The sequence below is a fragment of the Schistocerca serialis genome, chromosome 4, assembly GCF_023864345.2.
Source record: "Schistocerca serialis cubense isolate TAMUIC-IGC-003099 chromosome 4, iqSchSeri2.2, whole genome shotgun sequence".
In the NCBI taxonomy this organism is placed as follows: domain Eukaryota; kingdom Metazoa; phylum Arthropoda; class Insecta; order Orthoptera; family Acrididae; genus Schistocerca; species Schistocerca serialis.
The window spans coordinates 543,521,454-543,544,377 of NC_064641.1; the positions used below are offsets into that span (position 1 = coordinate 543,521,454).

Consider the following 22,924-nt stretch of genomic DNA (forward strand, 5'->3'; position numbering starts at 1 on the left):
TCTTTGCGTACTGCACAAATATCTAATAAAAAATGGAGGTTCCTACTTAAAAAAAACGCAGTTGATATCCGTTTGACCTTTGGCAGCGCCATCTAGCGGGCCAACCATAGCGCCATCTGGTTTCCCCCCTTCAAGCTAGACGAGTTCGTTCTTTGTAGTTTTTTCGTTTGACGCTTATTTCGTGAGATATTTGGCCCGGTCACTATCAATGGACCACCCTGTATAAACACAGTGTATATTACGAGTTCACGACACAGTAGTAAAATACGCAGCTCAATTTTAAAAATCTGAAACATGGACGTGAAAATGGTAACAAATGTGCAACTGAATGTAAAAACTGTCACCACAGCATAATTATAATAAGGATACTTCATGTAAGTACAGATATATTTTCGACAAATACTGCCTTGCCGCTTACAATTGTTCCACTTGTATCTGTTTAGTAATCAGCCAATAGTTTTCTTTGTATTCAAACAGTGATCTCCATCAATATAAACACGTACATGAATGTGTAAACACCTGAGGATGAGCACAAGCCAGAAACCGGTCGTGTGACAAATAAATAAGCTTTTATTGTGACTGTTAGCAGAAATTATTCTACACGGAGTTCAACAGCATCCACTACGGATAAAATTCACTCAATCCGGCTGCCCCTATTATTTAAGAATTTTGCAAGATAGGTCCTCATTATTCCTTTACGATGGACTTCTTTCCTTGTAATCCGTTGATCGAACACTAAACTACGTATCTGGATATATGGGGAGCAGTATGAATGTCGGAAAATCCAGAAGTATCGGGTACTAAATCGAGAAATTACGTCGATGCTCCGTACCAGCACCTTGCAGCGGCGTAACAGTTTTATTTCTGCCCGTCTACATTGACCGTTAGTGAGCTCCAGATCACCAACGTTAGTCTACAACTGAGAGTGCTATAAAACCACCGCTTGACTTGTTTCAACTGACCACTTACTGCACTGCTGTGCTGTAATATTCAGCGTACCATCTCACATAGTCACTCACCAGTTATGTGGCTCAAACTTGGAAGGGACTCCGGAACTCATCCCTACAGTAACCTCGTTTCGTTCTAATATCAATGAACTGCCCTGTGGTCAACGTTGGACGCAATAAGTAAAACCGGATTACGTGTCTGTCTTCACTCTCAGAAAATACTCGTTAATTACAACTGGACAGACTATACTCTCGATGGAAATGTATCAAACAATGCTCGGAAAATCACATGACATGTGACTCCCACGGCAGGAATGCAGGTGAGATGCAGGAAATTTCGAACTAGCTACAAGAACAGGCTACCGTTCTGTTTGAAATTCGAGAATTTCGTAGTATGCAAGAGTAAACACCATTAAATCCTGTGCCGACGTACGCAGAACGAACTCTACTTGAATTTGAACAAACTTGCAATGCAAGATCTCATGTCGTATATTACCAACGCCATTCCATAATCTTTTGTCGTTTGGTTTCATGTCAAACAATAAACAGATATTTCTAATCTAAGAATTCAGACAATGCTTTGTTCCAAACATACTCTTTCAGAAATTCCCGTCTCATATTAAGACTTATGTTTGACTCTAGTAGGCTTCTCTCCGCCAGGAATGCCCATTTTGCCAGTGTCAGTCCGCTTTTTATGCCCTCCTTGCTCCATCCGTAATGGTTTATTTTGCTGCCTAGGTAGTAGGATTCCTTAACTTCATCTACTTCGTCGTCACCAATTGTGACGAAAAGATTCTCGCTGTTCCTATTTCTGCTACTTCCCAATACCTTCGTCTTACTCTCAGTCTACGTTCTTAACTCATTAGTCTATTCATTCCATTCTACAGATCCTGTATTTCTTCTTAATTTTCACTGAGAATGGCAATCAGTTAATCTTATCATTGAATTTTAACCCCACTCACGAATATTTCTTTTATTTCCGCCATTTCTTTTTCGACGTATAGACTGACCCTTTTTAATCCGCGCACTCCGTTGTTGGTCTTTCACTCTTATTCCTTCCTCTTTGTTCTTGTACTTATTGTGTATTACCCGTCTTTCCCAAAGGTTTAGCCTTATTGTTCTCAGGATGTAGAACATCTTGCACCATTTTACATTGCCTAGCGCTTTTCCATGTCGACAAATCCTATGAGCATGTCTTGATTTTTCTTCAGTCCTCCTTCCATTATCAACCGCAACGTCAGAACTGCCTCTCTGATGCCTTTACCTTACCTGAAGCCAAACTGATCGTCATTTAACACATCCTTAATTTTCTTTTCCAGTCTTCTTTATATTAGTCTTGGCAGCAAGATAGAGCCATGAGCTGTTAATCTGATTGTACGGTAGTTCTCGCACTTGCCAGGTCTTGCAACTTCGGAATTGTGCGGATAATATTTTTCCGGAAGTCAGATAATATATCGCCAGCGTGATACATTCTACACATAAACTTGAATAGTCGTGTAGAAATTCTGCTGTAATTTTATCTATCCCTTCTACTTTATTCGACCTTAAGTCTCCCAAAGCTTTTTTAAATTTTGATTCTAATATTGGATCCGCTATCTGCTCTGTTTCTTCTTCTATCACATCATCAGATAAGACTTGCCACTCATAGAGGCCTTCAATGTGCTCTTTCCACTTATCCACTCTCTCCTCTGCTTTTAACAATGGTATTCCCATTGCGCACTTAATGTCATCAGCCTTGCTTTTAATTTCACCGAAGGTTGTTTTTACTTTTCTATGTGCTGAGTCAGTTTTTCCGACAATCATTTCTTTTTCGATTTCTTCACATCTTTCATGAAGCCGTTTCGCCTTAGCTTCCCTACACTTTATTTTATTTCTAAATGTCTTGTTTTTCTGTATTCCCGAATTTCGCTGAACATTTTTGTACTTACTGCTTTCATTTATCAACTTGAGTTTTTCTTCTGTTACCAGTGGTTTCTTCGCGGTTGCCTTATTTGTACCTATGTTTTTTTTCCAACTTCTGTTATAGTTCCTTTTAGAGATGTCCATTTCGCTTCAGCTGAACTGCCTACTGAGCTATTCCTTATTGCATTATCTTTAGCCTCAAAGACCTTCAGGCATATCTCTTCATTCCGTATTACTTCCGTCCCCCACTTCTTTCTGCATTAATTCTTCATCACTAGACAGGCTTCAGCCTACCCTTCATCATTACCAAATTGTTATCTAACAATAAGTCTGTATCTGCCGCTGGGTACGCCTTACAATTCAATGTCTGGTTTCATAAACTCTGCCTGACCATGATTTAATCTAACTGGTACCTTCCCGTATCTCCCGGCCTTTTCTTGAACAGAATATTCGCTGTTACTGACCCATACTTTTTGCTGAACTCAATACGGCTTTCTCCCCTCTCGTTCCTATAACCAAGTCCTTATTCTCCCGTAAGCCTTTCTTCTACTCCTTCCATTGTAACCGCATTTCAATCCTCCGACGGCCGGTGTGACCGAGCGGTTCTAGGCGCTTCAGACTGGAACCGCGCCACCGCTACGGTCGCAGGTTCGAATCCTACCTCGGGCATGGATGTGTGTGATGTTCTTAGGTTAGTTAGGTTTAAGTAGTTCTCAGTTCTAGGGGACTGATGATCTCAGATGTTAAGTCCCATAGTGCTTAGAGCCATTTGAACTATTTTTTCAATCCTCCGCGACTATTAGTTTTTCAACTTCTTTTACGTACTTCGTTATCCGTTCAACTTCCTTATATAATTTCACTATCTCTTCATCTTCTGCTTGAGACGTCGATATGCATACCTGAACTATTGTTGTCGGCGTTGGTTTGCTGTCGATTCTGGCGACAACAATCCTGTCACTCAAGTGTTCACAGTAACCCACTCTCTGCCCTACCTTTGTATTGATAACGAATCCTACCACTGTTATACCATTTACTGCTGTTGTGATTACCTTATACTCGTCTGACCATAGATCCCTGTCGTCTTTCCGTTTCACTTCACTGATGCCCACTGTGTCTAGATTGAGCCTTAGCATTTTTCCTTTCAGATTTTTTAGCTTTCCTACCACATTAAAACTCCCGATATTCCATGTCCCTACTCGTAGAAAGTTAACCTTTTGTTGGTTGTTCAATCTCTTTCTCATATTCTCCTCCTCCTTATCATTCCATTCCCGGACATGGGAATTGGGGAAGAGTTAGAAATGTTTTGCAATGAAGATGTCATCATGATACCTTCAATTATATGTCCAGTGGGTACATATTTTGTCTTTAAAGAAGTGATTTCCGATTCATTCTGAATCCTCACACCGTTCATCATTACTGGTTCTTCCAGCTTTTTCCACTCCAAGAGAAAGAGAGTGCCTGAACCTCCACCGCCCTCTTTGACAAGGTCGTTGGCAGAATAAGGGTCATATCTTATGCCGCACGCGTAATGGTCTAATGCGACCTCCCTGTCGGAATGCGGGCTTGCGGAATTGAAATTCAGATGTCAGAGTAATAAAATTACCTGTCGTTAGGTGTGTCACTAATCATAAAGCGTTTTCTCCCTGTAGATGTTAAGGAAACCTCGTCGAGGGCAAGGTTTCCGCGGCAGAATAATTGAAGGCACCTCCTGCGGAGATATACCGCTCGGCTATGGTTGACTCACCGGGTTGCGAAAGGCAAATGTGGAGATCACGTTCAGTGCACCCGTGCGAGCCGTCTGGCCGATGTAGGCTTGTATTCTGTAGATCTCAGATCGACCTTTGCCTAACCGAGAAGGACAGATGGCCAGAAGAGTTCTTTGACATGACGTTTTCTTAAAACCCTGCCTAATTTTGACGAAATATTGGCGACATATTGGAGGAACGTCCTCGACTTGAACCACTCCTTCTGTTCTTGTTCTAGTGGGTGGTCACGTTTCTTTATACTTAAAGCCGTGCGGATTTGATGTGGAATTAGCCATTATTTTGAACAATTTGTAGCTGTTACAGCTCCTTTGCAAGGCTGTTTCGATCAGACACAACATGCGTCCGGTGAACCAACGTTCGAAGGACGCCCGTAGTTTGGGATGGGCGGTGGCAGCTCGCCTCATGGAAATGAAGTTCTGTATTTGTAGGCGTACGGTAAAGGGGATGCCCCAAGGATCCGTTCACTATTCTCGTGGACTGAATTCAAATGCTGCAGAAAGTGGGAAACACTGTAAAATTATCATCTACACATCGCCAGAAGACTTTAAGTGCTATCAAATCAATTGCTCTCTCCTCTAAGTCTTCCATAAAAAGTTTGCTGCCAGAGGGGAGAGAGAGGACTACCCATGGCAGCACTGTCAATGTGCTCAAACCATTCACTATTGAATAAAAAGTAGATATGGCGTGATGAAATAGCGCTGTTATATCGGCTTCTAACTTACGGCCGTTGAGTGACAATGAATCTATGAGAGGGACCCTAGTGAACAGTAAGACGACATCGAAACTTACTAATAAGTTGAAGTGACTTAAGTCTATTAATAATGTCACGGTAGTTCCGAATATGATACGATCACTTCCCCACATCACGTCTCAGTAAAGGCGCTATATGTCTAGCTAAGTCATACGTCGCAGTGCCGATATCGCTCACAATAGGACCGAATGAAAGATCTTTTTTGTGAATCTTTGCAAGCCCGTGTAACCTCGGTGGTCAGGCCTGTGAAGTCTTAATCTCTTCGCAACTTCTTGCGGAAAGGAAGAAGAATTCAACAACGCTGACGTTTTCCTTTCTACTCTTGTTAGGCCGGCCGGGGTGGCCGAGCGGTTCTAGGCGCTAAAGTCTGGAACCACGCGATCACTACGGTCGCAGGTTAGAATCCTGCCTCAGACATCGATATGTGTGATGTCCTTGGGTTAGTCAGGTTTAAGTAGTTCTAAGTTCTAGGGGACTAATGACCTCAGAAGTTAAGTCCCATAGTGCTCAGAGCCATTTGAACCATTTTTTTTTTTTTTTTTACTCTTGTTGATCGGTCGTTATCAGATTTCCAGATTTCTGGTACGTTGGTACATTCAACAAGTTATAAATCTTCTGGTCATAGATCTCACGTGGTAACAGCACAATGTCGTTTCCCTTATCCAGTGAAAGGACCGTCACGTGAGGATCTCCTCCTAGCTTGCGTAGTGGAGCTTTCGTAAATGCGCGACATGTTTCACGTTTTATTTCTTCTGCACTGTGTTTCTTCAATAGCACCAATAAAATCAGTTAAAGGCGAGGTTCTAGGCGCAGGCGCGAAGATCAAGCCTTTCTCGAGCATTGACAGCGTCACGTTATCGAAAACCTTATCCGTAAAATTGACCACGAAGCGTCGAACAGCATCTTCATGTGGTAACAATGGTGACAAGCGGACGAACTTCAGAGATTGTCTTGGAGCAGACTCCTTATGGACCCAGCCAGTCTGGTCCACGTCAACTCATTCCCATAACTTGTCCTAGGCTTGCCTTCCGTGTGATGAACTTCGCAGCGGCGGTCTCAATAAAATGTGCCCCTCTGGCAAACTACGGAATAAGGCCATCGTCCCGGCACTTCAGCAGAAAATACAAAAAACTTAACAATCTCTCTCCCTTATTACGTGATTTATCCAAACTTTGGATGTGTGATGCCATTTACTCTCCGAAGTGGTATCTGATGTGATTCTTGAAATTTTCCAGGCGTGAAGAGTACTGCATCGGGACGCCGAATTCTTGCCACATATTTCGGCTGCCAACTATTCAGCCATCCTCCGGTGAGTGTTTAGCATTCAGCAGAAGTGGCGATATGTAGATGATACCCCACAGCGAAGAAGAAGTGTTTCGGTTTCTGTAGCACTTGAATTCAGTCCATGAGAATATCGAATCCATGACGGAAGCGGTGAAGGCCGGTTGTCTGCCGTTTCTGGTTGTACTGGTCAGTCGGACAGTGGATAGATTATACGGAAGTTCCATGTGCCTTAAGCCCATACAAATCGATCTGTACTTGCAGGCATCGAGCTGCCACCAACTATCGTAGAACGTTGAACGTTGGTGCAACCGGGCACATGTTGTATGTGATGATGGAGACAGCCAGGCAAAGCAGCTGCAACACCTAAAATCAAATGTTCAAAGATGATGGCTATTCTCAACATCTGATCTGCACAGCTTTAAGAAGAAAGAAAGACGATCTCTCATAAGATGAAGAGGGGAAAGAGCGGTTCAGGTCGATGGTGTTCCTCCCATACGCCCGCAATATTTCGTCGAAATTAGGTAGGTTCTTAAGAAAACGTCATGTCAAAGTAATCTGCTGCCCAACGGCAAAGACTTGTGCTCTTCTCGGTTCGGCAAAGGGCAGACTGGGATTACGGAGGGCTGGAGTCTACAGAATACTTTGTCAGTGTGACGAAAACTACATTGTCAGACAGCTTACACTGTGCGTAAAAAGTAGATTCAGCATGATAGCCACACTCACCTTTCGCCGCCTAGTAAGTCAGTCGTAGCCGAACATTGTATCTCCACAGGACATTCTATGGATTATTCTGCCGCGGAAAGATTAACCTCGAAGAGATCGTTCCGGGAATCAGTTATCAAGGAATCGGTGGAAATACGCTTAGCGCATGATCTTATTAATTGTGATGGCGGCTTTCAACTGAATAATGCGTGGTACCCGATGATTTCATTAGTATCTACAGAAAGAAAACGTTTTTTGTTAGTAACATGTCCAGCTACAGTTGATTTTATTAATTTGACATCTGAATTTTAACTTCGCAAGCCCGCATTCCGACAGACGGCGCGCCATTGACCATTGCGCATGCGCCTGTGCGCCGTAGATGGAGCGGTATTCGAAGAAGGCGCGAAATTCGGCAGAGATCCCTCAGGTAGCCTTTGCATCTCCGCACCAGTTTTTGGTATAGAATTAGCGATGTGAACTATCAGTCTCCAATGCTAAACACCTATCTGAAGAAGGCTGAATGCTTGGCAGCCGAAGTATGGTGGCAAGAAGTCGACGTCGTCCGGCTACACTCCCAAAACTTCATGGAATACTCTTTACGCTGAGAACATTTAAACAATTATATTTATAATCATTACAAGTCTAATTTCGACAGCAAGGTCACTTTCGAGTAGGGATTTTGTGTTAAGCACCCTTCAAAAACTTATGAATGCTCTGGATTATTTAAGTATATACGGTGATTTTGACGTAAAAAGTCATGGGCGAAACGTTACCTTTGAAAAAAGATTACACGGCTGTAAACCCATCACAAGAAAAATATGTTTTTTATTTTGGTTATTAGGGATTCTAATGATTTATCACGTGCGTTGCAAATGAACATTTAATTTCCTGTTCGTACACTAAATTAGCATGTAAAAATTACTAATTTCTAATTAGTTTCAAAGTAAGATACAAACATTCGAATGCAACAAAAGAAAAAAGAAAAAATTAAATAATTGCTAACAAAAAAACTTGGATGACCAAGCCTTTTAATAAGAAGAGGACTCGGTTTGGGACTGTACGGGTTTCGTGTTTAGCAGCAATATAGCGCCAACAGCTGCAGCGATTTAATGAAAGACGTGTGATATTGAAAGGTGTGGATGTTTTGCAAGATTATGGGCAAAAAAAGTCTACTATAGTCATGACAGTTGTTCAGTTGGAACTTTCTACCTAATTATCGGATGAATGCAGTCAATTAAGAGTTACCAAAAGGAAGCAAAGAAAATACTATTGCTAACTACGATCAAATGACCGTCATGTGTTGGACAATTCGTGAGAATGTTGGAAATATAGTTGGAAATATAGTTTGGAATGTTCTACAATGTGTATGCGATGATAGACCGAGGCTCCTCTATTGATGCGATATGAAGACTAAATTCGCCAGGTTATTTACTCTTTTAGTAAATAGTTCAGATAGATATAAGGATCGTTTCTGTCATTTTTTTTACATGATTGGGCTGCAACTAGATGAAAAATGTTGCATACTTCACTAGCATACAGCAATAGAAGCGAACGTATATAACATAAGCAGCAGCGCTATCTGGCGGTGTTCCACAAAACCACGTGTTACTGTTTTAACACATCTCCGCCAGGTGGAAACTTTTTCCATTCTTGCTTACCTGAATAACTCTACAGGTCAATGTATAGATACGTGTACTACATAACTTAGAATTGTTCTGCTACCTCATTCTTTCTTTTCATTAATTTCAATCTTCCTAAGCGACTGTAGTTTTTTAAAGAAAACTACTGACGGGCTAATGGCCAAAATTGTTCCCATTATGCCGAGAAAGATAAAACGTGTTAACCATAAAACCAGAAGAATTTTTCTTGTCTGCGCTGAGTAAAATGTATCATTACCGAAACGCAAATGTGTTAAGCATGAAACTAGAAAAATTTTTCAATTCTGCGTTGTGTAAAATGTATCATTATCGAAATGCAACATTTCTTAATGTTTTCCACACGTACCATTTTTCGGAAAAGTATATCTATGAGGCAAATGTAAAACAGATAAGACTACGAACAAGTTAGACAAATCCATTTTCGTAAGATTTTTATTACTTTAATTATTTGATGGCATTTTCCATTCATATTTGACTGCGAATGTGTTTCGGAAACGGGGGGGGGGGGGGGGGCGGGTTCTGTAAAACGTAGCAACCAAAATCGAGAAACGGATGCACGTTTCGTTGCAGCGATGAACTTGGTTCTGATCCTAAATCACCTAACTTTAATTTCCAAATAGTTGCTACTGCAGTGCATCAACTGATTCCTGTCTCTATCCTTGACCAACATATTTCAGTTGATTATCATTTCTAAAAATCCTATTAACCCCAGACTAAACTGAAGAAAGCTATTTTTGTCAGAGGAACGGAGAACGTGGTATATCGGTAAGAATAAAACGTTACTATGGTGCATTTACGATTTCAGGACACAAACGTAACTAGATTGTAAGGCGTAGGTCATAAGGCGTACACGTAACTCAGTTACTAAAGAAACAGTACTTATTTTTAACTGAAGAAATCATTCCTAATATCTTCATTTTAAAAGTAAAATAATAAAAATTTTACAGACTTTCCAGAAAACTTTTTTAAATTTTATGTACAGCCACGCTATCTATGGCAACAATTAAAGTGAAAATCTAATTGCTGTCGTAGATAGCATGGTTGTATATATAACTGAAACAAGAAACCAGTTTCTGCCAAATATATGGTGGCTGTACATAGGACAGTTCACCTGCATATTTAAAATTATAATGTTATGGACGATGCAACGGTCTCGTACACTGTGAGTGCATTTATCAAACTACGAGTGTTCTTCAAATGGTAGTTAAGCTACCGAAGCTGCTCATCACTTTCTGAAAGAATTTTTAATGTTAAATGCGATTGAGACAATAAATAGAAAAATTGAAAATTTTAATATGTTTTACGGAAAGTTTTTCAAATTTTGATAATTTTACATTCGACTATCTGCATACGATCACTTTCTCCTATACTCTCAGATATGTTCGTCTGTATTTCACTTTAATGAAAGGGAAAATGAGTTGAGTGCATCGTTGACGAGATTAAAAAAATAGTTCAAATGGCTCTGAGGACTATGGGACTTAACTTCTGAGGTCATCAGTCCCCTAGAACTTAGAACTACTTAAACCTAACTGACCTAAGTACATCACACACATCCATGCCCGAGGCAGAATTCGAATCTGCGACCGTAGCGGTCGCGCGGTCCCAGACTGTAGTGCCTAGAACCGCTCGGCCACTCCGGCCGGCTTGACGAGATTACATTGAGGTGACAAAAGTCATGGGATGCCTCCTAATATCGTCTGTCCTTTTACCCGGCGTAGTGCAGCAACGAGAATTGGCCCCTGTAGAGATATTGAGCCATTCTAATTGCGAAGGTTGCCAACGCACGATTTTGTGCACGAACTGACCTCTCCATTATGTCCGAAAAATATTCGATGGGATTCAAATAGGACGATATGGGTGGCCAAATAATTCGTTCCAATTGCCCACAACGTTCTTTAAACAAATCGCGGACAACTGTAGTCCGGTGACATGGCGCACTGCCATCCATTAAAATTCTATCGTTGTTTGAAAAAATGTAGTTCATGAATAGCTGCAAACGGACAAGTAGTTGAAAATAACCAGGACCTAGTCATTCCATATAAACGCAGCCCACACGAATGTAGAGCCACCATCCTGCACAGCCTTCTTGACAACTTGGATCCATGGCTTCGTGGGGTCTGCGCCATACTCGAAATCAACCAGCAGCTCTTACCAACTGAAATCGGGACTCATCTGACCAAGCCAAAGTTTTCCAATCGTCAGGGGTCCAACTGATGTGGTCACGAGCCCAAGAGAGGCGCCGCAGGTGATGTAGTGCTGTTAGCAAAGGCACTCCCACCGGTCGTCTGTAGCATTAGCCCATTAAACCCGTATCGCCGCACTGCCCAAACGGATGCGTTCCTCATACGCCCCACATTGATTCCTGCGGTTATTTCACGCAACGTTGCAGTCTGTTAACACTGACAACTCTGTGTAAAGGCCGCTGCTCTCGGTCGTTAAGTAAAGGCCGTCGGCCGCTGTGTTGAGAAATAATGCCTCAAATTTGGTATGCTCGGCTCATTCTTTCCACTGTCGATCTCTGAATATTTAATTCCCTAACAATTTCGCAAATGGAATGTCCCACGTACTTAGCTCCAACTATCATTTCTCGTTCAAAGTCTGTTAATACCCCTCGTGCGGCCATAATCAGTCTAATATATGTATCACCTGTGTATAAATGATAGCTCCACCAATGCACTGCCCTTTTATATCTAGTGTACGCGGTGCAGCCGCCATCTGTGTATATGAAGATCGCTATATCATGAATTTTGTCACCTCAATGTATTAGAGGCAGCATAAGAATGGGTTGGACATGTATGGCTAAAGAAGTTGGCAGTGCCCTTATGAAAGCAGCCCGTCCGGCATTTTCTTTAAGCGATTTGGGAAAACCACGAAAAATCTGGACAGTCTCACGGGAATATAACTTCTGGTCTTCCTAAATTCGAGGATAGGTCAGTTTCCTTAACCTTTGCACTATCTCGCTTAGTGAAAACAAAATTTGAATAGGGCTGTTCTGAATTAGTAAATAACTTAACAACGTTCACAAGCAAATCTAGACTATCCCGTTCAAACCATGACAAAAATCGGTAGGGTCGTTTAGATACATAGTGTGCAGGTCATGGAAAAATACAGTAATACTACCGCCTGTGCTCTTAGGCATCAACTGATCTACAGTCTTGTAAAGGTGCTGCCGTGGGCTCCTGATTACCTACAATTTTGAGACTTTATGATGAGGTGGTGGCATGGTGTTGTCTAAAGAACTGCAGACATTAGAATTCCGTGTTGGTTTCTACTATTTAAGGCTAAAAAGTGCAAAAAACTAAATATAATATTGATTTTATCAATGTTATCAAAATTCAAGTAACAGATATAACAACTTTTTCTCTAAAGACAGGTATTTTAATTATATTATTGACCGGAAACCAGAAATATTACAAACGGAGGTGAGCAAAGGATATAGAACATCTCATTAACGAGGGAAGTAAGGTTACAACAAAAAAAGTTGTTTCAAACTGCGTAAGCTAAAAAAAATGCAGGACATCAATACTTTTAATTAATCTGTAAGACTGTCTTGTCTACCTGTCTGTCTTTAAACACGCTAATCTTCAAAACTACTATGAATTTTCATGGTGTTTTCGCAGGTAACGTGAGCAGAGTTTAGGGCAATGTATAGGCTTCGGTACATTAAAATCGGGTCATAGAAAAAATATTGTGATTTAAACTTTTGCTAAAGCTTCATGTCTGTCTGTCCGAACACACCTATCTCCGAAACCATTACACGGGTCTTTATGGGGTTTCCACTAGGAGCAGGCCGAGGTGGCCGAGCGGTTCTAGGCGCTACAGTCTGGAACCGCGCGACCGCTATGGTCGCAGGTTCGAATCCTGCCTCGGGCATGGATGTGTGTGATGTCTTTAGGTTAATTAGGTTTAAGTAGTTCTAAGTTCTAGGGGACTGATGACCTCAGAAGTTATGGCCCACAGTGCTCAGAGCCATTTGAACCATTTTTTTTCCACTAGGAACCGTACAGATTATATTTCATCAAAAACGGATGGCTTAAGACAGAGATATTCAAAGATATTATAAAAATGTACGTACGTTCCACATCTCCTCAGAAACCGCTACAGCGAATTCAACCAAACTTGGTACACTTTATCATTTACCATCTGGAAAGAATAGCTGTAGGGGTAAGAACCACCTGCCTATAGAAGGGGTGACAACCCCTCCAAGTATGAAAGTAAAAAAGTTTATCGCTTTATAAATTTTCGCCACCCATGCAATAAAACATATATCAGGTATGACGTCTTCTTTTCTTCTGACTCTTTTTGCAACATGTAGAGCAGGCAGTATCAGCATAAGCTGCTGAGATGTAGCTACAAAATTATGTCATTGTACGACTCATAGTTCAGGACATTTGAGGGAAGGAGAGGATCCTTAGATAGATGAGGAGATGGACAGAGATAGGAAAGAGGAGGATATGGGGAGGGACAGGAGAAAAGATGGACATAGAAAAGAAAGACCAGAAGATGTACAGAGAGAGGGAGAGGAGGAGATAGGCAGAGGGAGGGGAGTTTAGCAGATGGACAGAGAGAAGGGAGAGAAGGAGAGAGACAGAGAAAAGGGGGAGGTGGGCAGAGAAAATGGAGATGAGCAGAGAGGCGAGGCAAAGGAGATGGACCAATAGAGCTAAAATAATTACATGTCAGGCAACTCGGATACTGTTGTTGTTGTTGTTGTTGTGGTCTTCAGTCCTGAGACTGGTTTGATGCAGCTCTCCATGCTACTCTATCCTGTGCAAGCTTCTTCATCTCCCAGTACTTACTGCAACCTACATCCTTCTGAATCTGCTTAGTGTATTCATCTCTTGGTCTCCCTCTACGATTTTTACCCTCCACGCTCCCCTCCAATGCTAAATTTGTGATCCCTTGATGCCTCAAAACATGTCCTACCAACCGATCCCTTCTTCTAGTCAAGTTGTGCCACAAACTCCATCTTGTCCAAACTAGTTATCGTCCATGTTTCACTTCCATACATGGCTACACTCCATACAAATACTTTCAGAAACGACATCCTGACACTTAAATCTATACTCGATGTTAACAAATTTCTCTTCTTCAGAAACGATTTCCTTGCCATTGCCAATCTACATTTTATATCCTCTCTACTTCGACCATCATCAGTTATTTTACTCCCTAAATAGCAAACCTCCTTTACTACTTTAAGTGTCTCATTTCCCAATCTAATTCCCTCAGCATCACCCGATATAATTTGACTACATTCCATTATCCTAGTTTTGCTTTTGTTGATGTTCATCTTATATCCTCCTTTCAAGACACTGTCCATTCCGTTCAACTGCTCTTCCAAGTCCTTTGCTGTCTCTGACAGAATTACAATGTCATCGGCGAACCTCAAAGTTTTTACTTCTTTTCCATGAATTTTAATACCTACTCCGAATTTTTCTTTTGTTTCCTTTACTGCTTGCTCAATATACAGATTGAATAACATCGGGGAGAGGCTACAACCCTGTCTCACTCCTTTCCCAACCACTGCTCCCCATTCATGCCCCTCAACTCTTATAACTGCCATTTGGTTTCTGTACAAATTGTAAATAGCCTTTCGCTCCCTGTATTTTACCCCTGCCACCTTCAGAATTTGAAAGAGAGTATTCCAGTTAACATTGTCAAAAGCTTTCTCTAAATCTACAAATGCTAGAAACGTAGGTTTGCCTTTCCTTAATCTTTCTTCTAAGATAAGTCGTAAGGTTAGTATTGCCTCACGTGTTCCAACATTTCTACGGAATCCAAACTGATCTTCCCCGAGGTCGGCTTCTACCAGTTTTTCCATTCGTCTGTAAAGAATTCGCGTTAGTATTTTGCAGCTGTGACTTATTAAACTGATAGTTCGGTAATTTACACATCTGTCAACACCTGCTTTCTCAGATACTACTGTATAACAATCTTACTCAGAGGATTCTTCTATACATCTGATAAAAGTAATGGTTACCAATAAAAATGAAACAAAGACAAGCAGCTGAATAGCCATGTGATTTGATGAGACCATGTCGAAAGGAAGAAACAAGTTTGCCTTTCTATGTAATTTAAAACCACAGGATGAAGAAAACGAAAAAGAATAAGTATGGGACCAACGAGCGGACAAACATTTCGAGGAGCCATGATCAACAGACCGACGACCACAGCTATGACTGTTAAATAGTCATGATGGGACCCAGTTACAGAGAGTTGTAAAACTAACGAAGAGGGAGAGACAGAAGTTTGCAGGTTGATAATCTGAATTCTGTAGCTCGTTAGCAGTGTTTGAACGCGGGAATGAGACCAGCTTCGTAGCCTTGCAGGCGCTTCCTGCAACTACACAGTGTCAACTTACGTGCACTTGCGTCGACACAGCAGCGTTCGTGACGGCACGCGCCTGCCGCTTTCATTCTCGTACACGGTTCACTGCACAGCAGCTGAAATATGCTATTGTGGGCTGGCTTCATAGGAGATGTGGCATCCGGCCTGCGTAATTAACCTTCAGTGCCATTACAATCGTTTGCGATGTTATTGGTGAAGCAGAATCTTAGTCAGTAAATGTATTTCTGTATCAGGTTGGCACCATTCACTGAGAGAAACGGAATGGTTGTGCATATTGTAACCCCCCCCCCCCCCCAACAAAGATGTAACTGCATTGTGATTAGTGACTGACGACTTTGAAACACACACAAAAATTTTATTTCAAGCGCACAGGGAGCTGAAAGAGGGAAGTAATGAATTTCGTAACTTTTGGTAGTAACACGAAGAATACGGCACGTGGAGTCGAGCATACGAAACGACCGTACTCTATCCGACTTTTTGGATTGGAATAATAATATAAAGGGTTATTAAATCTCTTACTTCCATACATTTGGCTGTAGTCGTCAGCTTGCGTCCCCAGCGTACAGGGTGGTCCACTGATCGTGACCGGGCCAAATATCTCACGAAATAAGCATCAAACGAAAAAACTACAATGAACGAGCTTGAAGGGGAAACCAGATGGCGCTATGGCTGACCCGCTAGATGGCGCTGCCATAGGACAAACGGAACTCAACTGCGTTTTTTTTTTTTAAATAGGAACCCCCATTTTTATTACATATTCGTGTAGTACTTAAAGAAATACGAATGTTTTAGTTGGATCACTTTTTTCGCTTTGTGATACGTGGCACTATAGTAGTCACAAACGTGTAAGTACGTCGTATCACGTAATATTCCGCCAGTGCGGACGGTATTTGCTTCGTGATACATTACCCGTGTTAAAATTGACCGTTTACCAATTGCGGAAAAGGTCGATATCGTGTTGATGTATGGCTATTGCGAACAAAATGCCCAACGGGCGTGTGCTATCTATGTTGCTCGGTATCCTGAACAACATCATCCAAGTGTCCGGACCGTTCGCCGGATAGTTACGTTATTTAAGGAAACAGGATGTGTTCAGCCACGTGTGATACGTCAACCACGACCAGCAACAACTGATGATGTCCAAGTAGGTGTTTTAGCTGCTGTCGCGGCTATTCCGAACATCAGTAGCGGAAAAAGGCGCGAGAATCGGGAATCTCAAAAACGTCGGTGTTGAGAATGCTACATCGACATCGATTGCACCCGTACCATGTTTCTAAGCACTAGGAATTGCATGGCGACGAATTTGAACGTCGTGTACAGTTCTGCCTCTGGGCACTAGAGAAATTACGGGACGATGACAGTTTTTTTGCACGCGTTCTACTTAGCGATGAAGCGTCATTCACCAACAGCGGTAACGTAAACCGGCATAATATGCACTATTGGGCTACGGAATATCCACGATAGCTGCGACAAGTGGAACATCAGCGACCTTGGCGGGTTAATATATGGTGCGGCATTATTGGAGGAAGGATAATTGGCCCTCATTTTATCGATCGTAATCTAAATGGTGCAATGTATGCTGATTTCCTACGTAATGTTCTACCGATGCTACTACAAGATGTTTCACTGCATGACAGAATGGCGATGTACTTCAAAAAATAGCTCTGAGCACTATGGGACTTAACTGCCGAGATCATCAGTCCTCTAGAACTTAGAACTACTTAAACCTACCTAACCTAAGGACATCACACACATCCATGCCCGAGGCAGGATTCGAACCTGCGACGATGTACTTCCAACGTGATGGATGTCCGGCACATAGCTCGCGTGCGGTTGAAGCGGTATTGAATAGCTTATATCGTGATAGGTGGATTGGTCGTCGAAGCACCATACCATGGCCCGCACGTTCACCGGATCTGACGTCTCCGAATTTCTTTCTGTGGGGAAAGTTGAAGGATATTTGCTATCGTGATCCATCGACAACGCCTGACAACATGCGTCAGCGCAATGTCAATTCATGTGTGAACATTACGGGAGGCGAACTACTCGCTGTTGAGAGGAAAGTCGTTACACGTATTGCCAAACGCATTGAGGTTGACGGACATCATTTTGAGCATTTATTGCATTCATGTGGTATTTACAGGTAATCACACCGTAACAGCATGCGTTCTCAGAAATGATAAGTTCACAAAGGTACATGTATCACATTGGAACAACCGAAATAAAATGTTCAAATGTACCTACGTTCGGTATTTTAATTTAAGAAACCTACCTGTTACCAACTGTTCGTCTAAAATTGTGAGCCGTATTGAAACTTCCCCCTAGAAAAAATTATACATGACTGTGTTCAAACTGACACACAATATTTTTAGGGCAACGCAATCTGACTTTCAAAAATCCCTACAAAAGAATAGCCCTGACTAACATTAACCTATACCTTTCACAAATCACTTACCTCACCAGAAATCTTCGTTATTCGAACTACTTCAATACAGCGAGCGCCACTACTGCCAGCTAAATAAAAGATTCAAACTTCTGAAGGCACTAACTACTAATAGGCATAGTTAGCAAACGAAAGATTTTGATAGAGAACAAACAATGTATTTACCTCAATAGTGTTCAAAAGTCATCATGTATATAGCAGTTCATGACATCCAGTCTTACAAATTTCAAAACTCCGCCATCTCTCTCCCCACATCCACCACTGCTAGCGGCTCACCTCCAACTGCGCAACGCTACGCGCTGTTAACATCCAGCTGCCCAACACTACAATGGCAGACAACAATGCAAACTAGCCACAGACTGCACACAGCACAGCCAGTGATTTTCATACAGAGCGCTACGTGGCGTTACCAATACAAAAACCTAAACAGCCTACTTACATAACCCCCATGCTCCCCACAAAAAATTTTTCAAATTGTTTTGGGCAGTGGCCAATACAGATTTGAAAAACTTTTTCATAATTACAGTAAGAAAGATATCAAATGCACACACTTATTAATACAATGTTGGTCAAAAGCTAAAATTTTCTCAGAGTCCATAAAGACAGTCCTGATCATTCATCACAGTAAAATTGCAGTGTTTTTCTCAAAGTCTGAGCAGTAAAAGAAAATGCACACGGAAGTAGTGGATTTCCATGCAGTCTTGAAGAAGTAGTGTTGTCCTTCCAACGGAAAGACAGTGCTGACTCTCAACATGCAGACAGGTAATGGGCCACAACAGAGCAAACCCACAGCAGAGTCATTCGAAGTTTTGAAGAATATTGGTAGGTAGGTCATCACACAGTAGACCCACTTTAGTCCTGGTAGAGATTACGGTATTGGTGAGCCACCAGAGGTGTAGACCCACTGTAGTCCTGGTAGAGATTGTGGTATTGGTGGGCCACCAGAGGTGCAGACCCACTGCAGTCCTTGTAGAAATAATGGTACTGGTGAGTCATCAAAGGTGTAGACCCACTGTAGTCCTTGTAGAAATAATGGTATTGGTGGGTCATCAAAGATGCAGACCCACTGTGGTCTTTGTAGAGATGGCCAGCAGCCATCTGTCGTGACTGTGCAGGTGCACAATCACCATTGAAGAGTCTTGCGGATAATATAGCAAGTCCATAACCACCACTTGTGCACTCACTAAGTGTTTGGAATTGTCCTTAGAACCAGCACTGCTGTTATCCAGTCCCTTGCTGAATTATTAACACACATGTGAACACTATCAGTCGCTACTTCTCACATATTGTCCATATACTATGACCAACAGAAACGTGTGCAGTGAAATGGAATTTACAAGTTAATAATATGATGAACTGGTGTCAATTACAATTTTATAACATAAGAATACAATTACAAAGGTACAAAATACATCATTAAAGGACATAACAATACAGATAACATTTGTAGTACAAGCTTTACAAAAGAATCGAAATTACATATACATCAGTGTTACAGGAATTATGACATGAGTACATACATAAAAGATCATAATAACTTTTGAAACATCAAAAAAAAATGGTTCAAATGGCTCTGAGCACTATGGGACTTAACATCTATGGTCATCAGTCCCCTAGAACTCAGAACTACTTAAACCTAACTAACCTAAGGACATCACACAACACCCAGCCATCACGAGGCAGAGAAAATCCCTGACCCCGCCGGGAATCGAACCCGGGAACCCGGGCGTGGGAATTTGAAACATCAACTTCACACATGAGCATTAAAACAAAACAGAATAAATAATGTCTAAACGTCTTTACAAAGAAAATAACATATTATCAGAAAAATTCTACAACATAACTCTTATTAGCTAAACACATTAAGACAGGAAAAACACAAATTCACATAGCGTAATAACACAAAAATACAGGACAGGGTTTGTTTTCAGTGTGACATTTGGTACTGCAGTCCACCCCAAAACTTCATTCCATATATCTTTCCTCTTATTTCAACATTTGTTTCCACCAAAAAAATTCTATTCATGCATGCTTTCTGTATTTATATGTTCACACATTTCTTACCTCATTATTTATTTACCATTATCTTACCTCATCATTTATTTCCAAGAAAATCCTACCTAAACCTGTTGGCCCTAAACCCTACTTTTCTGGTTCTTATCCTCTTTCAAAACTCTTTTTTTTTTTTTTTGGCCAAACCATTTTCTTATAGCTTCTCAATGCATTTCTTCCAATTCATCATAGTTAGTTTCTTATATAGTCTACCCCCTCTTTAGCTAACTTAAATCTACTGAGCTCAGATGCTAAACTAAGGGATGAGGCAATGCAGCAGCATAAAACAATTAATATAAACAGCAATGAAAAAAATGGAAACTGTCAAAGCAAGCTGCAGTAAATCTAAATTACCAAGCAATGCAACATTACAACTAATATGAGCCAATGTGCAGCAACAAGAAAAATAAATCAGTAGTAAAACTAGCTTAACAGAGTAATACAAAGTGAAATTTAGTAGCACTATGCCTGGCAAACAGCAGCAGCAGATGTAATAACTTATATCTAAACAAGACATACCTTAAGCAGAAAAAATATTACAGTAAAAATGGCCATGTGTAATACCTATGTCACATCTTAACACTACAGTGATGCATCACAAAAACTTACGCTAGCAGATAAGTTACCAAATCGTAAAAAAATTATTTATGCAATTCCTGTGAAGGAAAATGTCTATTTTGTGCCCTCGTTTTCTTGGAAGTAGATCATAAATTTATAATTGACTGGATCTGTAGGCATAAAATAACTATATTAGTACATCTATTAAATTTTATTTTAACCAATGCTGCAGTGCAGCTAGAAACCAGATATTCAACAAAATGAGTAAATAAATACATAAAGCAAGCCATATGGCATTTCTCTCAACTAGCAAGACAATAGCCATGAAATGTTTCTCATCGTTTCATTAGGCATTTTAGTACATATCATAAATTAAGAGCTCCACAGCATAATCATATGTTTTCAAGTTTGAGCGTATCGTATTTGCGATGCTTTCTACAAAGGAATGTCAATAGCGAGGATAATGGCCTCTTTTTTTTTCTCCGCCTGTGCCTCTGATAGGCACACACTAATGGTTTTTTTCCAGGTGATTGTCGCGCAGCTGCCCACGTAATGCGTCGTGCCCACGACGCATTACGTGAAGGTCACTTAACTTTCTTACCGAAATATTTACAACACCAGTTTGCACTACAGTGGCAGTCTCATATACAAAATTACACGGGTCGAGAATTTGCGTTGCAAATGTGTAGAAACCAAATCTTATGAATATAACAGTGTCCAAAAAATTTTCGCCGGCATTGTGATACATTTACGCATTTCATAACTCTTAAAGTATGACTTCCAACATCCTTTTTCACAAGTCAGAGTGCCTAACCACTACTCCTTATTCTTTACCTTGTTACACATATACATATTCGTCGACAATCTTCAATATTTCATCATTATAAATATGTAGCATAATCAAATTCCCCATATAGCATCAGCTTATTGATCATAAACATACCTCAACAGCATAATACACATCGTCGTCATAAAAATAACATCATATCACCTCAGTCAAATCTCAAAAACGTCGTAGCTTTCTGCAATAATTTCAAAACGTAACGAAAATTCTCTGCTCATTTCAATAGTGTCATCTACCTCAAACATACTTTAAAAATCGTGATCCCATACCAAATACATCATTCAAAGCTCTCATAGTATCACAATGGTTCCGAAAAAGTATGAACAGTTCAGATAGTGCAGACAAAATACAATTTCTTAAGTGTGAAGTTATCCAACTGTGTAATTGCGTAAACATGTGTCACTGACATAGTAAAAAGATGAAACCTCCTGGCAGATTAAAACTTTGTGCCTGACCGAGACTCGAACTCGGGACCTTTGCCTTTTGCGGGCAAGTGCTCTACCATCTGAGCTACCGAAGCACGACTCACGCCCAGTACTCACAGCTTTACTTCTGCCAGTATCTCGTCTCCTACCTTCCTAACTTTACAGAAGCTCTCCTGGAAGGTAGGAGACGAGATACTGGCAGAAGTAAAGCTGTGAGGACCGGGCGTGAGTCGTGCTTCGGTAGCTCAGATGGTAGAGCACTTGCCCGCGAAAGGCAAATGTCCCGAGTTCGAGTCTCGGTCAGGCACACAGTTTTAATCTGCCAGGAGGTTTCATATCAGCGCACACTCCGCTGCAGAGTGAAAATCTCATTCTGGAAACATCCCCCAGGCTGTGGCTAAGCCATGTCTCCGCTGTATCCTTTCTTTCAGGAGTGCTAGTTCTGCAAGGTTCACAGGAGAGCTTCTGTAAAGTTTGGAAGGTAGGAGACGAGATACTGGCAGAAGTAAAGCTGTGAGTACCGGGCGTGAGTCGTGCTTCGGTAGCTCAGATGGTAGAGCACTTGCCCGTGAAAGGCAAATGTCCCGAGTTCGAGTCTCGGTCGGGCACACAGTTTTAATCTGCCAGGAGGTTTCATATCAGCGCACACTCCGCTGCAGAGTGAAAATCTCATTCTGCAGTAAAAAGATGTTTGTTTCTCTGTTAAATGATCAGATAGCTGTGTAATTTATTTGTTAGAGAAATATGGTACCGATGTGTAAAGTTGTATAAGCAAATACCATATCAGCTAGGGCTCCTTGTGCTTGCCTAACACATGGTACACAAAGTAGGCGTGTACCCCCTTGAGGATTAATGTAATTATACCCTCAGGCGTTACAGATTACAGCAACGGAATGAAATGTATCAAGGAAAACCTTTGTATCATTGTACTTCTAATATCTTTAAAAGTAAATGTTTTAAGTACAAAATTAATCACTCAAATACGTGTACTGTAGCGCTAAACTGTGCGTCTTGTTGTAAGATAATCTCTGTGGAAGTGTCGTAGTTATCGTCCTCCGAAAGCTAAGTTCTGCAGAAGTCAATGTACTTACCTCATGATACACAAAAGTGAAATGCTTTGCGTATAGATATCTTAGTTATTACGCTTATTGCCGTGATGAAGAAAGTACTGTGCTGTAACATATTGTTGTCCTACAGAAAAGGCTGTCTTCTTGTAGCTATACCACAAAAGTAAAACATGTTTT

General features: G+C 41.1%; 1 protein-coding gene across 1 annotated transcript in view; it reads right to left on the minus strand.

The window, feature by feature from the left end:
• LOC126475263 (peritrophin-1-like) overlaps positions 1-15,446 on the minus strand; it is a 276,824-nt gene extending 261,378 nt beyond the window's left edge. Inside the window, exon 1 of the mRNA XM_050102978.1 lies at positions 15,372-15,446. The gene's annotated coding sequence lies outside the window, so the exon portion shown is untranslated. The remainder of the gene's footprint in view (positions 1-15,371) is intronic.
• Positions 15,447-22,924: the final 7,478 nt, after the last annotated feature.